The 18,498-nt window shown below is 37.2% G+C and overlaps 1 protein-coding gene across 2 annotated transcripts in view; it reads right to left on the reverse strand.

The window, feature by feature from the left end:
* The window catches only part of tet2 (tet methylcytosine dioxygenase 2), a 62,074-nt gene extending 60,211 nt beyond the window's left edge, over window positions 1-1,863 (reverse strand). For both annotated transcript variants that reach the window (XM_088908423.1, XM_088908350.1), the window contains exon 1: window positions 1,646-1,863. The gene's annotated coding sequence lies outside the window, so the exon portion shown is untranslated. The remainder of the gene's footprint in view (window positions 1-1,645) is intronic.
* Window positions 1,864-18,498: the final 16,635 nt, after the last annotated feature.

Raw genomic sequence — 18,498 nt, forward strand, 5'->3', positions numbered from 1 at the left:
TACTAGGTCAGGCCTGATACAGTTAAGTCCCCTAATAAGAAGAGCATTAGAAACTCACTGATAGAATCTGAAAATCAGTGTGTGTCCTATGAAGTAAACAAAATAAAAAATAACAGCAATGCAAAAAAAATGTTCTTTATAACTAATTGGTTGATCTACCAAGGGTCTTTACATTATCACTTTATGATGTTAATCAGCTTTTTCAACTAATCCCACTGCAATGAGACTGAAGGCATTTACCAGTTCCAAAAATTTACAAACAAACATTTACATTATCAATCAGTAGAGCAAATTATCTTAGGGTAATTATCAATTTATCACTAAAGAAGGAGATAAATTGAAAAAAAGTATCACTTCTACCTTTCTCTTTCTTTTCTTGAGAGCAAATTTATCCAGTACAGTTTGTCATCTTCAGCTTTGTTTTCTGGCAGTGTTTTAACATGGACATAGAAAATACGTCTTTCACACCTTATGGATCCCCTTACAATAAATAAAGAGATATGAACTTTAAGCACACCATAAAAGATATTAGTAGTGCAATGATAGAGAAGCGTGACTTGGGACTTTTTGTACACAGTAGTAATAGTAGTCTATTTTCTTTTCATTAAGTGATAATTCAAGCAACAAAAGAGAAGAAAAAGAAATCACCATAATGAGACTTTTCATGTCCAGGAAAGATTGGGAAGCATTTATCCATACAACCAAGGCTGAAAATCTCTCTAGGTTATTTCAGATGGTATGGAACCTATTCCAGTTTCCCTCTCTTTTCCCCCCGCTAATGGTGCTGTAGGATTGGGTTTCATTTCCTTTAAAGCCTCTGACCTTGTAGCGCTTAACCACCACAATCTTTTTTTTTTCTTTGACTCAGCTTGCCTTTGTGTCTGCTTGTCATTCACCGGCGAATGCAATGAATGCTGATTCTCGGGATGCAGAAGCGACGCTATCTTTCACTTTGCTCTTCCTCAGGGGGTTATATCCTTCAGACAAGACAGAGTGTAACGCTGCCCCACACAACTATATACTTTTACTTCAAATTCAGCCCCAGGTCTTTTGCCTCTCTCCTGACTTGTTACCCAGTGACTAAAAGGGCAAGCCGTGTCAGAGAACTTTGAATCAAAAAGGTCTACAAAGAATTCTGAAAGACTGAAAGAACATAGTAATATGAAAAAATACACAGATCCTTTATGAGTTAGGGCGAATACAAAGGAAAATATTTTCCCTAGAGAATGTGCCCTTTAAACAGTTTTTAACGGCATAGAACTGACAGCTAAAAAAAGAAAGAAATGTATATACAAATACATATGCAACCAGAAGCTAGTGTACTTCATCACCATCTCCAGCATTTGGTATTCATTACTTCAGAAAAGTGCTGAACAACAAACTCCATGCTCTAAAACAGAGTAAAGAATAGTCTGAGGACCCAGGAGATAGATAAATAAGCTTGATGTATTTTCTTTATAAACTACAAAAAAGAAAAAAAAATGTCAGCCATGTTGGAAAGCTTTATCTAATATCCCTCCTTATTATGGTAGCTTTAGGTTTACAGGGGACATTTGCATGCCAAGGCCTGTTTTTACAGAAAACTAAAAGAAAGATGGAGAGGAGGGAAAGAAAGTCTTTAAAAAAATAAAGAACAGATTCTGACCTCTTTTTGCGTCCCTCCACTTTGAGAATTCCAGCAAACAGTCTGGGTCTCCTCTTTAACAAATCCTAAAGGGCAGCCATCTTGCTTCCTTCTGTTCGTCTATGAAAGCAGACTATCCTCCACATCAATATTCATGTCTGACGTCTGTTCTAATCACCAGAAGAAGAAGCCTGGTGTCGCTGTTGGCCTCTTTGAGCTGCATATGCAAGTCACAGACACAGCAGCATGCAGAGTGGTGAGCCGTGTGTGTCAGAGAGCCTGCTTTGCTGGCTGGCCCCCTGTAATCGCAAATCACTTTCCTACTGAGGCCTTCCCACACAAAAGACAAGTTTTTTTTTTCTTTGGCACACAACAGTGAGCGCTAGTGTGGCTGCCCCGAAGCACAGGAATGGATTACACAAAACATGGCCCAGCTCCTCATTCAGGCGCACACTGCTGCTCTTGGCTGTTTGTAAAAGCAAAGTGCCTTACAGTATCTGCCTCCGCAGGAGCCCACCCCCATTCAGACAGGAAATACATGTCTACAGAAAAGGGTCAGCAACCTTCTGCTTTACTTTTGATATTTTCTGTTGTTTTTTTAATTACTCAGGAGAAATTTTGTGAGAAGCCTCTTATGTTTGGCTTACTACTGTCCAGACTATGCTTAACTCTAACCACACACCTGCCCTCCCTTCATTTCCAAAGTTAGCTCTTATTTAGGCACCCATTGGTTGACAGCATACTTTTAGTACCAGAGTAAAACTACACCCTAGCCTTTGAAACCCTCTGCAAGAGCCCGCATATTTCTCTGTCTCGATGAGCCAAGGCCCACCTCCTGTTTACACAAGCCACGTGTGCCAGAGGTATTTAAATCTCACATTCAACTGATCGCTGGGTATTTCTGTTGCCGACGAGTCTAACAGTTTTAACTGAAAAATGCTGCACAACCACAGCATTGTTAAAGAAGGCAAGAGGTTGGGAAGTAGTTTTTTTTCTGTTTTGTCAGCTTCACCTTTTTAAAAAACAGGAATAAAAAATAACAATAAAAAGTCCAGTCCCATCTGCCATGTAAAGAATGAACTGTGATAAAACAAAACAAGTGCCCAAATAGTTATTTCACTGAGTGAATATTTTAATCCACACAGAAATGAACATGTTATTTTAATTTCATTGTGTGTGAGATTTTTATACCCTTGCTTAAAATAACACCTTTCTGTGAGTGGAACACGCTCCCCAACCTAACATCTTATTGGGTATCCTGATCAACATAGTGCTAAAGCATTTCTCATATCTATACCTCGAAGCCTCAGTGAGTGTAGAGTTGAGGTCCTGGGTTCAATTCCTGGGGTGCTATCTGCATGGGATTTGTGTTCTCATTGTGTTCATGGGGTGCTTCAGTTTCCTCTCACAGTCCAAAGACATACTGGCATGTTTACTGGCTTCTGGGAAAGTTAGGCCTGCTGTGAGTGTGTGTGTTTGTGCCCTGAATAGTCTGGTGTCCTTTCCAGGGTGTATTCTGCTTGTGTCCGCTGCTTGTCAGTATAGGCTCCAGCTCCCCCACGACCTTGTATTGGATATAAAGGTTAAAAAATGGATGGACAGAATATCCAGGTAGACATTAACCAAGACACTTGATCACTTTCCTAATAAATGTAGAAGATGTCTAATTCCATAACCCTAGTAACAAGAGACACCCTGCCCCTTTAGCATGGTGGTTAGTTTGATTCTGGACTGAGGCTTCATCCATGAAGAGTTTGTGTCTTCTCCCCTTGTTTGCTTTGGGTTTTCTAGTCTCCTTCTAACTTCCAAAGACATGCTAGTTAAGTTGAATTGGTCTTTCTAAATTAACTGTGTGCTTGTATATCTGTAGACTGGAATGACCAGTCCAGGATATAGTTTTTATTGAAGCTCTATACTTCAAGGATAGATGCAAGGATTCTATGACCTTCACCAAGAATAAGAAGCTTTCTGATAATGGAAGGGCAGTCACAAAAATATATAAGGGAATTAGTTTTTAACAAAAAGTTAAGTCTTAATATATGCTTTACATAAATACATACACTAAAATGCTAAATACAACATTAAAATAACATTAAGAAAACTTGAAAACACATGTGTTACTTCATGACTCTTCATAGATAAGGAACTAAGATGTAGGTGGGAAGGAAGTGAATCAGTAGATTCTAAGAAAAAAAAGATGAAAGAAGCCCATACCCCACTTAAAACACACGCATGTTTTTAAGTTAACCTCAAAGAGAAAGAGATAGACACAGATAGGCAAGAGAGGGGTAGGGTGGAGAATTAAGAGAACCAGGGCAAGAAAGCTTTTTAACACAGACGGGGGTCACACATAGAAACTTGGTTTCCCCTCATTTCTAACAAGGCATTTTGATCTCTACCAGTTTTTGAAGGTCTGAAACTCGTCATCCCGTTTCTGCTAGTTCAGAGCTCTCTTTTCTGCCTAGGGCTGTTATAACAGGTGGTTCTTGTCTGAAAATAATCTGCCTCTGGCATCAACCCATTTTGTTTTACCGAGACCCCTCCCTGTTCCCATCATCCCCTGCTCAACAGTGGTGACATTTGTTGACTCACTAGTTTCAGGCTTGAATCAGAAAAGGGGATTTGTTTTTACATAGTGTGGAGGAGGGGAGGAGAGGCAACCACTTCACAGAGAGAGCTGATCTTGCTTTCAGTCTGTTGCATGCTAGAAAGTCAGCTTCTAACCACATTCTTTAGCGACTTTTATACAAAGGTCTGTGCAAAATATCATGCTTTTGGGTTTTTTTTAAAGAAAGAATATATAAGCCAGTTCTCAGAAAGGGTCTCCCCTCATTTCTACTAAAACAACAGATGTACAGTAAGAGTTAGTTAAGGCACTTAAAAGCAACTTTAAAAATTACAAAAGCAGTTGAGGAATGTGATGCAGTATAAAATTGTGTTGGTAGATTTAACAGCATCATCAACAACCATAAATGCACTTAAACTCTGCAATGAGCCTGCTACTGTATACCTGTACTACTGACACTGTGCTACTGATTAGCTGTTTTCCATGCTGAATTAAATGGTGCAAGTTTGGAAATATTAGAAGAATTGATCCGGTTTTCAGGTTCCTTGTCACACACCTGTTAGTGTGGATTACTGTATGCATTAATAACATTACTAGCATTAATTCAATCTCGAGCATCTGTGTATGAACGCCTTGGTAGGTATTTGTCTGTCATGTTAGTTTTAATATTATTTTTGATGTTGATCACAGAAATCTTAGGTGTTTAATTAAGAAAAGCAAATATTTAATTAAAGACATCTTTGCATCTTACATGCTGCATTGTGAATTGTTCTTTTAAGATCATATATTAATTCAAAAGAATTAATTGTATAGGTTCGCTTTTTAACAAAAAAAAACAGGATATTACTTACAGGACTTACTAAATGAAAGATTTTCTCCTGCGAGAAAAAACTAACATGTCAAAATTAAATTGATTTAAATAGAGAATAATTACAAATTAATACACTGTAGCTTAATATGAACCAGGCTACAAGTAGCAATAATAACTATAATAAAATAATTGTGGCAATATGCAACCCCAAAAGAAAGGACATTTAGTATTATTATTATTATTATTTTGCACTAGAAACCTGCCATATCTCTTGATAATCTATTGAAATATCAATATTAATGAATCTGAATAGATGGGAATAAATATTACATTTTCAAATGGCAAATATCATGTTTTCGCTAACAAAGTATGCCATTGTTTTTGATGAAACACAGAGGAAGCCACAGTGTGTTCGTCTTGCGCTTTCCAGTGCTGTCTTTGAAATAATGTATTTTGGATTCATAAATGATATGATTTTGTGAGTATGACCTTCTCTGAGTAACCTAGAATGCATTGTCATAAACAGGAATTTTGTAAAAGGTAAAAAGCTGCAGTAGAAGGTCAAAGTCTGTGCTGGAGTTAGTCATCAACGTTTTATGACTGAAATTAAGGAGAAAAACACAATTGTGTACATTAAATGATGTAAGAACATTCTGTTTTGACACACTGCCATTACGATGAAAGCTGCAAATGAGTGTTAAGGCATAGTAACAAGGATGAGCAGGCACTGGAGGAAAAGAAAATTAAATTACTTACACTATTTTTAGAAAAACACATTGAGACAGTAATGCAAGCTGTAAATTAATTCTGACCTTATCTTTCAAAATTAGCAAAAAAAATAATAATTATAAGGATTGGCGTCAGAACTCTGACTCTGGTTTTATTTTATTTTATTTATTTATTTCCATGGCTGTTTCTGCTAAGGGAGGGCTGTTTTCCATGCTCAAGAGCCACCAGAAGTAACTGGGAATGAAGAGGTTGCAGAGTTGAAAGTTAGGTTGTGTACTATCCTTGGACATCAACATTGCGCAATATTATGAAAGCTATTAATGTAGTTGGTACACCACTCAACTAATCTATATTTCCTAACCTCACACATTCTTTAGTGGGAAGCCTTTTTAAATGGGTGGGTAGCTGCGTCAGCATGCGTAGGCTGCAAAGGAACAAGTAATAGGTTTATTCCATGCTGAAAAAAAAAGGCTGAAGAAGGCTCCACAGCCGAAATGTTGTGTTCTCTTTCTTCTTTTTTTCAGCATGGAATAAACCTATTACTTGTTCCTTTGCAGCCTTTTTAAATAGCTGCCTTTGTTGGAATGGAGAGCCAATAAAGCAAATGACTATGCAAATCAGAAACAAACATGCAGGACACAGAATAGAAATAGTAGGACATGGTATAACTTTAAATAAATGGCAGGAAATAAACAGATACCTGTACATGTAAGTAGACTGCTGCTTTAATTCAATTCAAATTTAATTTAATTCAGTAGACTGCACATTTTAATTACAAACATGACCCTGTCATGCATATGTGACAACCCTTATTTTGTTTTGCATTAGTCCCCTGTCTTCAATTTTCTTGGTTTTTTCCCATTGTTTGTGCCATAAGGGCAAAGTTTCTCCATACAGACAATCTGGGTTTGCTCAGTTGTTATTGGAGGATAGGAAACTGAACAAGCTTGGAAATGAGAGCCTGAGGCATCAACTGCATGAGAAGATAAGATGATCAGATGGCAACGAGTTTTGCAAAACAAAACTTCACAAAATGCAGTGTGTCCTTCCTTTCCTGTTTATCATTATCCAGAACATCTTTTATCTTGTAAAGCAGTCAGCTGACTTATCTAAGTTGAGCAACTTTGGAAATCTTTCTGTGGCATCTGGATGTTTTAATGCAAACACTTAGAAAGTTTTGTAAAGATAGAAGTTGGGTAAAAAGAGATGCTGATTGAAGAGAAACTGTTTTTTTCTCAAAAAGTATAGAATTTCATTTTTTATCTCTACGGAACTATGGATCAAAATATGATCAAAATATTATATTGTATATGTTTTTTACATATATTTTTATGATCCATACACTTTAGCTACCTGTAAAGGTTTGAGGATTACAATGCATAAATCACCAAGATTAACTCATTTTATTCCCCTTAATCACTCTAAGATCACTTAATTGGCCATATACAATTTCTTTTATTAGGAATTTCTTTTATTTAGGAAGCTTAGAGTACAGGGTCAGCCATTTACACAGTGCCCCTGGTGCAGTTGGGGTTAAGGGCCTTGCTCAGGGGCCAAATGGAGTAGGATTCTTCTGCCGGCCACAGGATACAAACTGGCAACCTTCCAGCCACAGGCGCAGATCCTTAGCCACAGAGCCACCGCACCGCCCTATGGGATCCTTCTTCACAAGCGTTTGGGTTTTCATATAGTGTAGTAAGTCTTTCTTTCACCCATTAACAGTAAAAATAAAATGTGAGGATCAAACTGCAGCTGAAGTGTGAAGTTGATTGGCATCACTGTAACAACAGAAAGATGTTTGCGCTGGTATAAAATTTTAAGCAAAAGAAAATCTGCAAAAAGCTACAGTATGAAACACACTAGTTAATACACACGTATAAAAAAAGAATAAAGCTGCCATTTATTACCACCTTCAATTGTTTTTGATTTATGTTAAAAGAGATAATAAAATGGTGTTCTATTAAACACTACTGAACAATTTTCTTAATTTTCTGATGTTTTGAAAGTATGCCACATTAAAATATACTTCCCTTTCATTCATTCTGTGTCTCTTAATTTTAGCAAACCTTTGGTGTGCTTCGTTTCTTCATTACACCTAAAGAGTACGTTAGAAGTGCGTTAAATGGGAGAAGATCATTTGTGATTCATCTTCTCCTCCCTCCTGAGTAGAAACTTCTCACCTCATTCATGGAGAAAGTGACCCTGCTGCCAAAGGTAATCATGACACAGACACACTTGTCACTTGAAAGAAGTCACACCTCAAGTTGACTGGCAAGTGTTAGGGGGATTAAAGCTACTGTTTTCTAAAGTTCAGGGGGTCACCACAAGAGCTTTGCGGCTTCTCTACATGGTTAATAAATCCATTGATAGACGCAAAACAAACACACCACCCTGTTCCAATGAGAAGTGGAAATGTTGCACTCATGTTGTAATGCTAATTGACCACTGAATTTCTATTCTATCCAAAAATCCTATAGACACATGTTTATTTTGATTTTGAAAAGCAAAAGTACCAAATACAGAAATAATTACAACATTTCGTACACATAATTACTAGTGTTGAAAACTTACAAATTGCAACTGGCACATATCCCATAAAAAAAACCAAACACCTAATCTAATCTCTTTGCTGAATATACCTTTCATTAGGTAGAGTGAACAATTAGAGTACAAATTTCTATAGCTTCATAGTCATAATAATTTACTATTCCATTTGTCCATATCTCTGGAAATAAGATGAATGTATTTAAATTATGGATAATTGCATTACTCTTTATAATGATAACTTCTGTTTATTTCCAATTTGAAATTCTGAAGACAAAATGAAATAAAGTTAATATATAAGTGCATATTACATAATCATATGGAAATATTTTCTCTCCTTCTATTACATCTTTACACTCAGAGTACTTTAAAAGCCACACATTTTTACCTTGGTGTTACTATTTTTTTACATAGTCATATGAACATATGAACATAACAATGCCGGCAAACAAAAATACATTTAGTTTTTAGTAGCTCATTGTAACAAGAATCTCACCCAGCCATTCCTTAAAAGATGCCAGAGTATTAGCTTTCGCAACATGGCTGGATAACTTGTTACATACAGTACTCTCATAACTCTTTGTGTAAAAGGGTGCATTTTTCTGTTTTAAATGCATTTCCCCTTAGCTTCCACCTGTTTTCTTTAGTTTGTGATTTACTGATGAATCTTAACAACTGTCTATGCCTTTGAGGATTTTAAATACTTTAATTAGGTCTCTGTTTGACTCTAAAAGGAATTTCTTTTAGCCTTTCAGTAGGGACATTCCTTTGAAGGGAATGTACTGTATGTGGCTAAGGTTTTCTAGACTCTTTACAGGGCAACAATTTTGGAGACCAAAAATGTACATACTGTAGTATTTTAAATGAGGGTTTACAAGTGCATTGTGTAAATTTAACAAAACATCCCTTAATTTAAATTCTACACTTTAACTATACTGTATATCCTACCATTCTGTGTTGAAGGTTTTTAATACTTTTGAATTATATTGCTTAGTGTCTAGAAGAAATGGAAATAATGTGTCTAAGCAAACACCTAAGCGTTTCTCATAAGCAACCTCTTCAAACTCCCATCAATTTTCTAACATCCTCATCCAATTTAGGTTTGCAGGGGAGGCAGAACCTATTCCAGCAAACAACAGGCACAAGGCAGGGTACACCCTGGATGGTACACTAGTCCATTGCTTTGCAAACACATAACACAAACACATACACACTTACACCTAGGGCCAATCTTCCCAAAAGAAATTAACCTACCACTGTGTTTTGAACTATAGGAGGAACACCAGAGAACCCTTATGAAACTCATATGAATACAACTTGAACATACAGACTCCATGCAGACGGTACCCCTGTTCCATAATAGGACCCAGGTTCCCAGTGCTATGAGGCAGCAATGCTAACCATTCCACCACCATGTCACCCTCAAATCTCTTTTTTCCTGCTCAATACATTTAGTTTTGTTACCTTTATGCCTAATTTTTATTACCTGTAAGCCTAGTTTTTGTTACCTGTATACAACATCGTGGACTTGTTTACATTAAACATCATCTGTCAGGTGTTTGTCTTGTCCTGAGTTTGTTCAAAGTCTTTGTGTATGTCATTTGCAGCTTCTATAGTGTTTGCTGATCATTCTGTTTTGATATAATCTGTGACCTTTACTAGTTTGCTAACTATATTGTAATCTAGATCAAAGATATAAATTAGAAAGAGCAGTGGTCCTAACAGAAATATCTGTAGAACTTTGCTTATTACCCCAGTGTGAATATTCACCCCATATCTATATTATTTGTTCCCTGTCCATCAAGCAATTCATCTAAGTGCACACATTATCTTAAGTGCATATTATCTGCAATTTTAGAACTAGTCTTTTAAGAGAAACCTTCTGAAAATCTAAATATACAATATCGTACACTCCATTTGTATCTGTTACAATTTATACTTGTTCAAAGAACTCCATGACATAGTTAAGCAAGACAAGAGCTACTGTACATTTCTAAATCCATGATTACTATCTTATTGTCATACAGATGATCCTCTAGTTTATTTCTAACTACTGTTTACATAATGTTACTTGCAATAGATGTAATATTTATTGGTCCATAATTATTGATAAGATTTTGTCACCTTTTGGATAGATGTTTTGCAATCAAAGGGTATTGAGGTTGCTCGAAGAATTGTGTTAAGGAATGATTAATAAGTACAATTGTTTGAATAATATTGTGCCCTGTATAGTTATTGTTATTGTATCTAGTACTTGTATCACTTCTGTCTCTTCTACTCTTATATTTTTTAATACAGATATTTTTATTTGCTTAGCCTGAAGCATCAGGCTGAAAGGTGTTTTTTAAAACTACTGCCATTTGCCACTGATTGCATATTCATCCTTTCGTATTCTGCTTGTCTTTAGGTCTCTCAATCAAAGCATATCATATTATGATCATATTTCCCTAATGTTTTTCTCACCTCTGTTTATCTCACTGTATCCTAATTGTTTAAAATGGCTATATCAAAATATGCTTTCCCCCTAGTAGGTGTTCCTACAAACTGAGCAAGAAAGTAGTCATTAGCCATGTCTATCAGCCTCTGAGCTAACATAGAGTGACACTGAATATCATTAGTTACTGCTCTTTCTCATTATCAACAAAACATGAGGAAACTTTTCTCCCGGTTTCCATTATATAAATTAGGTAGCTGAATGGTAATAATCCATGCTCCTTTTTTGAATTATGACAGGGTAGCTGCAGTGATATATTACAAACTGATTAGCTTTGAATTAACTAATTATTTCAAGAAGACAGCTTTCCCAAGCAATAAGGATAAAAGTCTCAAAATGCACCATGATTACCTTCTTTGCCAGCTTGCACACTCCACATACCTGTTAACCCTAGAGCTGTCAGTCTTCACTTAACACCACACCTTGTATGTCTACAAGCCAGTAGAGATACACAGAGCAAATCCTAATTAGGATCTGTTTCAGCCTTGCTACTGTTGCAGCAGTTACCGCAAGTTGCCTTCTAACAAGAACTTATCTCTTAGGCACTGGGGGGAGAGCTGTATCTGGATACCTTTCCCGGCCTAATTGCAAAGGAGCAGCAGGATGGGGATGGGGAGCTGGCTGCAAAGAAGGGGGACAGCAGTAGGTCGCCATCTGAATAGCTCAATTTATAAACAGCCAAACCACTATTTGTTATACTGTTTTTATTTTTCAGAAAGCATTTTCATATATGTACAGCTATCAGAGTTAGACATTTCTATACTAGCCCCCTGTTTGGTTACCTAGCTATTATTACTGGTTTGCACCAGAGTATTGTTTTTTTTAATCTCTCCAATATGAGTAAGATTTTGGACAGGCCTAATGAGCGTGACCTTTGGACCTAATTTTATGCGGAGACCTTCTGATATTCAGGATGGACATTTTAATGGATAGGCAGTTTCTGCGGTCAGGCCACATTTCTTTGATCTCTTTACAACTGCTTGTGAACAGTGAGCTCCCTGGCAGATCCTATTCTATAGGGGGCAATTCAGAAAAAGAGCTCTTTTTGACAGGCATTATTTCACAGCCCTTTCAGGATCTTGGCAACTCTAAAAGCACCACAATAAGGCTGCTGAGAAGGAGTTCAAAGGAATGGTGTGGGAAAAAGAAAAACACAACTTTTTGGAACTTGTACCTTTTTCAGGTGTATCCTGAAGAAAGCTGAGCAGTCACATTATTTCAGGATAATGAACGAACATCTGCTTTGCTGCTCATGTGGTGGTGCAGCTCCCCGATCAAACCTCTATAAAGTATTCTGTCATTCCCCTGTGATTTAACTATTATTTACTATATTATATACTATAACTTAACTATTATTAAATAGATGCCACCTGCTTGTTTGTTTTCTGTTGTTCATATTTTACCACTGTCAGCAAATGATTTTTATTCCTTCTTCTAACAGAAAATGACCGCAAATTAGTAGTACGTAGGAATGGAGCATCATGTGTCACTGCAACGGCTAGTCCTTCCTTCCACAATTGAAGAGAAAACTGCAGTCCCAATTTCCCAGACCTGTTATTAAATATCAATAACAAAATTAATTGACAGTATCGCCGAATTTGACAAATTCGGAAATCAGCACAAAATCGTGAACTTTGTGAAAGTACTGTATTGTCACAAACCACTGGTCTCGTAGTGGGTGAGAGCTGCGACGTCCAGTGGCAGGTCAGGCGTCAAGTACAAGTTGGATTTGTCAGCAGACATTTCACCGCAGAAATGTCCCAACGGGATCTGCATGTAGTTAACTACTATGTAGTATTTGTCGGCAAAACCACCTTGAAGTCAAGAGCAATTATTTCTATTGGATTAAAAGAGTTGTATTCACAAGCCTGCTTCTTTACAACGTCATAGGGCTGCTTCACCTCAGCAGTAGCCTTTGTTTCTCAATCACAGAATATGGCGCTGCACATATCTGGAAATTTAATTTATTTTGTGAAGTAACGTCAAGGTTTAACACTTTACAGTGTACAGTACATTTTAATTTCTTTGTGGTTTGAAATGCACTCATCAATGCCAATTCGTTCTAACCCCGAAATATAAAATTAGAGTTGCAGTTCCCCATTAAGAACCAACTAATATATATAATACATAATTTATATCCATAAACAGTAAAAGTCATACCTCTAAATATCATAATCACTATAGTAAAAGAGCCTGGTTTTACAGATTACATTAAGGTATGGGTTTACTGAATGCTTTGCTGTTAACAGAACTTTGAAAGTGTCTTTCCAATGCCATCGGGAATGGTGTGAAACATTTTTTGTACTTTGTTTACTTATGCATTCAAAACATGTATGGAGCTACGCACGTGGCCTTCTGTGTAACTGCTGAGATGACAGCTGGCAGGCAATGTCTGCAAGGAATTACCCCGAATCTTTTCACAACAGCTCCCTGAGTATCCAAACTTGCATATAATCCAGCTAATTCAGAATTGTTCTGGGCAATTTAAGAGGATAAAAGGACATGTTCTGGATTGTTCTGGGAGCATTTGTGCTGCATAAATTCATTGGATTCTTTCCTCTTGTACTCTTCATGCAGATTATTTGATCAAGTGTAAACAAATATTTAAGCTGTTCAGACTCTCAAAGTGAATTTCAACCTGTCCCAGATGATTCAAAATGATTCAATTTTAAATAAGTGAACAGTTATGGTATTCAAAAGGAGTGTTCTTAGCAAACAGCGACAGCAGCCCATATTAGAGACACCTGTTGATGAAGCAAGCCTGGAGAACAGCTGCAGGTTCCACTGCATATTTTCCAACGGCTGCTCAAGTAGCCTAGCAAGATGCTAATAAAATGAAATCATCAGATCACCCTCTAAGGCTCGGCCTAGAGTGACACAACATGCTCTGAGGTATTTTGTTTGTATAAGTAATGTCAGCATTTTGACTGCTGAACGAAGAGGTCTTCACCCTGTCAGTAATACACAGCGCTACTAGGGGTATCCCAGTAAAATAATAAATCAATCAAATCCAAAAAGTATACATTTGGTTTCTGACATTGAAATGCATCTTTACATACATCAAAGGTTGTAAACATACTTGGATAAGGCATGGATAAGTCGATTGGGATAAAATTGTGCTCTTTGGAAGTGCAGTGAAAGCTTCAGGAACTGTTTTGAAGCTTCTGAAGGTCTCCTGCTTTTCTGGAGTATAAAATAATTGCATTTCCAGGATTAACTCTATGGCAATATCTACACATTTACTTACAAACCTGGATGAAATTGGAACAAAAGTAGAATGAGTTATGGACTGGACAACGTGTCACACTTAAAAATTGTTATACAGTAATCCCTTGCTCTACAAGTTTAATTTGATCTTTAAAAACTCATAGAAATTAAATTCCCATTACGTCCCATGTTATAATCTCAATTTGTTCCAGAATTAAAAATTGCTTCCTGAAACACCTTAATACTGCACAGAATGGACCTAAGTATAAAAATAATAACATTGCTGGATAGCTGTTCAAGTAACACACTTAAAATAACCAATTTATGTATAAACAATAGCTAGAAAAAAACATTTACAGTACAGTATAGTAGTTACATTTGTTACTGCACAGTTATTAGCATATGCGTAAAACCTTATTTTAAAAAAGCAAAAGACTTCATTTATTTTATTTTTTTAAAAAGTTCAAATGCAATGAAAGTAAAATTACTTATCCAAAAGGGTGTGATAAAAGAAGAATTTTGGCAATGCTTTACGAGAGCCCAGCTCGTCAGTGCAAATCTGCTCAATAAATGAAAAAACAGGTAGGGTGACTACATTTCGACTAAATGAAAACTTGTTTGGCAAGGGATTACTGTCATGTCATACTGTTATCAAAACAGCCTTTCTCAGAGTAATGTGATTTTTTGTCAAATTTTTTAAATTCCAAATTAAAAAAAACAAGAGGGTTACATCTTTTCACACCTCTAATTATTCCTTTAAAAAAATGCAGCAAAACAAATCTATAGTAAATTTGTGTTCTTTTGCAGTGAAGTGGAAGCCTCTGGAACTGTTTTGAAACTTCTGAAGGTTTCCTATTTTTCTGGAGTATAAAAGAAGGTATACTGTATATACACCAGACATTCATTAGTAGTAGCATGCATCATCAAGGCTAAGCTCATAGAGCTCTTTGAATACTGAAGGCAAATGGTCATTGACTTTCACCAGTTAAGGGATGGCTATAAAAGACTGCACAGAAAGCTAAAGCTAAAACAATCACTATCCACTGTTGTTTCCATTATTAAATAACTCAAAGCTATTGGAATAATGACAACCCTGCCAAGAACATAACACACGTTTACTGTATCTTGACACCATGGGCTGTAAGACAGTTGGCTCTAGAGGCAACCATAAATACAAAGAGCAACAGGTGGACATCCTCAATACACACTTGTATTTCCACAATACAGAGTCATAAACTACCATTCATATTCGCCTGCATGAATGTGACATTTCATAGCTGGGTTGCAAGGAATAGGCCTCATCTGAGGGTATATCACGAAAAGGGACAACCCCAACTTGACGATTGAATAGATAGGTAGATACTTTATTGATCCCGTGAGGGAAATTGCAGTGCAACAGCAGTGTAACACAGTCAACACAAAACAGTGTAACGAATGATACAATAATAATAATACAATACATACAATACAATCAGTACAGTGAGAAGTGCACTAAGAAGAGTTACTCACAGTCGAAAACATACAACGAACAAACCAGAACAGTACACAAAAAGTCGTATTGCACGATATAAGTATAAATATAAATGTACAAGTCCCTGGCATACTGTATATTGCACAACAATGGTTGTAAACGGGAAAGCCAGATGTAGCAGACAGTTTACTGTTCAGTCCAAAAACAGGTCAATGTCAATGTTGCCCCTGCCCAGACACAAAGTGGATGCGTTGTACAGTCTTATGGCAGAAGGCAAGAATGACCTCCTGTAGCGCTCCTTGTTACACCGTGGATGGATCAGCCTATTGCTGAACGTGCTCTTCATTTCTACACGCATGTCATAGAGGGGATGGGAGACGCTGTCCATGATGGCTTCTAGTTTGGACACCATTCTCCTCTCAGCCACTACCTCCAGGGCGTCCTGGCCAGACCCAATGACAGAGCTTGCTCTTCTGATGAGCTTGTTCAGCCTGTTAGAATCCCCAGCTCTAATCCCAGAGCCCCAGCATACCACCGTGTAGGAAATGGCACTCTCCACAACTGACTGATAGAACATATGTAGCATCTTGCTACATACAGTGAAGGACCTGAGCCTCCTCAAGAAGTAAAGTCGGCTCTGACCCTTCATGTAGATGGCCTTGGTGTTCTTAGACCATTCCAGTCTATTGTCGATGTGCACTCCAAGTTACTTGTATGAGTCCACTATCTCTACCCCACTCCCATGGATGTAGACAGGAGTAGGTTGGACCCTTTTCCTCCTGAAATCTATCACCAGAATGACAGGTGAAACAATGTTTTATTGTCAGATTAAACAAAACTTGAGCTTTTTAGACAACTTCGTCAGCCTCAACTTTGGTGGAAAAAAGATGAAGCTTAGGTTGAGTAAACACTCATGCCTATTGTAAAATATTGTTGGGGTTGTATTATGGTTTTTGGGTTGGTTTACATTTATTCAAGTTCTGCAGTTCTTGTCAAGATAGAGGAAGCATAAAATCCAACAAATACAGGTATCAGGGCATTTTGGCCAGGTACCTGGTTCAAACTCAAGTTTGGCTGAATATGGACATTCCAGCATGATAATAATCCAAAACATGCATCCGAATTGACAAAGGAGTGGTTAACTGTACACAGAATAACTGTTCTTGACAGGCCATTTCAGTCTCGGGACCACAATCAACATTTGTGATTCTAATTCAAGATGACAACTTACTAATGGAAACCAAAGGGTCTGAAAAACATAGAGCAGTACTGAAGTGGCTCAACCTCATAGTGCACCAGCATAAAAGGTGTCTCGTCAGTGTAATCTCATGTGACCGCCATGTTTACCGGACCTGCTGTAAATTATTTATGACAAATGTCACTTTGTTTTGTGTAATGCTATGAAGGTTGTTCTGTATCATTTTTAGAATTGTTGTATGCAAGACTAGAATTTATTTTAAGCAAGAAACATGACATGTTTCTGTTATTTGATGTTTATTGTTCTTTTTTCATCAAGGAATACTGTACGTGTTAGAAGGCACTGTATTTCCTACATTTCCAGGAGTGTCACATTAAAGATTTTAAGGCAACATGTGGACTTTATCTAAAGAAAGTTTCAATAAAGATATAACTGATGTAGCTAAATCATTCATCCATACTGTACATGCCTTATCCATAAATTAAGGTTTAATGTCAACTGTTCCTTTGCAATTTCATTGCTTGACTTCTACATTGTGTGATTTTTTTATCTGATGTTGTTTTTATATGTAGTGTAATAGGTAGTCATTTGCAACACTCATTGTTCCATCTCAAAGACTGCAAAGAAGCACCTGGCTTAATTACTGGATCTCAGGAGCTGTCATTTGTTTTGTCTCCTCTGGATGAGTAATGTGAACAGAATGGTAAATAACAAATAGTTATGGGCAGGATTTAACTAGGTAAAAAGTAACAGCTTGCTCACTTTTGTTCTTAGCATGAATTAAATGTGTTATTCTTGTTAACAAGGTAACGTTCTGTGAAATTCAGATTCTGTAAAACATGTTTATAAATTGTATTTTACCAGATCCTCCACAGTCACAGCTCACTGGTGATTTTAGCAGCCCTGCCCTTGAAATGTCCGTGTCCCTTGCATTGTCTATTGATTTTGGTGATGACTTGAACCTCCCATCTTTCCTTCAAATTCATTTAATATCCCAGGCTGTTTCAGTTGCAGGGAAATTAACTGAGCATTTTACTTATTATGTTCTGTTTCTTTGCTGGCTGAAACGTATTTCCTACAGGAATCTATTGGAAGTATGGAAAAAAAACTTTTCACTTCCATCTTACTTTCACATTCTTCCTTTACCCATTTTCATGCTGATGGTTTGATAGTTCTGTTTTATTTTGTAATTAAAATAAAAATAATAAAAATAATTCTTACACCTTATAAAGCCCTTTTCTGGACACTCCAATCAAAGCACTTTACAGGTAATGGGGACTCCCCTCCACCACCACCAATGTGTGGCATCCACCTGGATCATGTGACAGCCACCCAGATGATGTACACTCACTACACACCAGCTATCATTGGGGAGGAGAACAGAATGATGAAGCCAATTCATAGATGGAGACTATTAAGGGGGCATTATTGGTAAAAGCCAGAGGGAAATTTAGCCAGGACACCGGAGTTAATACCCCTACTCTTTTCAAGAAATGCCCTGGGATTTCAATGACATGGAGAGTCAGGACCTGAGTTTCCATCTGAAGGATGCAGCCCTTTTTATAGTATAGTGCCCCCTTCATTCTACTGGGGCATTAGGACCCACATAGACCACAGGGTGAGTGGTTCTTATTGGTTCCACTTACACCTCTTTCAGCAGCAACCTTATCTTTTATCATTTCTTCTGGCTATGAGACATTACTGATCACACAGTACTGGATATTGATCTGCTCTGTTGAGCCTGGACAAAACTGCGGATTTTCCTTCTATTGCACACAGCAGGACAGTACGTATGTACTGTAGGTTTCTTTCACCTGAAGAAGATGACAGCAAATGGCCAAATCCTGCACAAGA

This window comes from Atractosteus spatula, chromosome 1 (assembly GCF_055471065.1).
Source record: "Atractosteus spatula isolate fAtrSpa1 chromosome 1, fAtrSpa1.hap1, whole genome shotgun sequence".
Lineage (NCBI taxonomy): Eukaryota > Metazoa > Chordata > Actinopteri > Semionotiformes > Lepisosteidae > Atractosteus > Atractosteus spatula.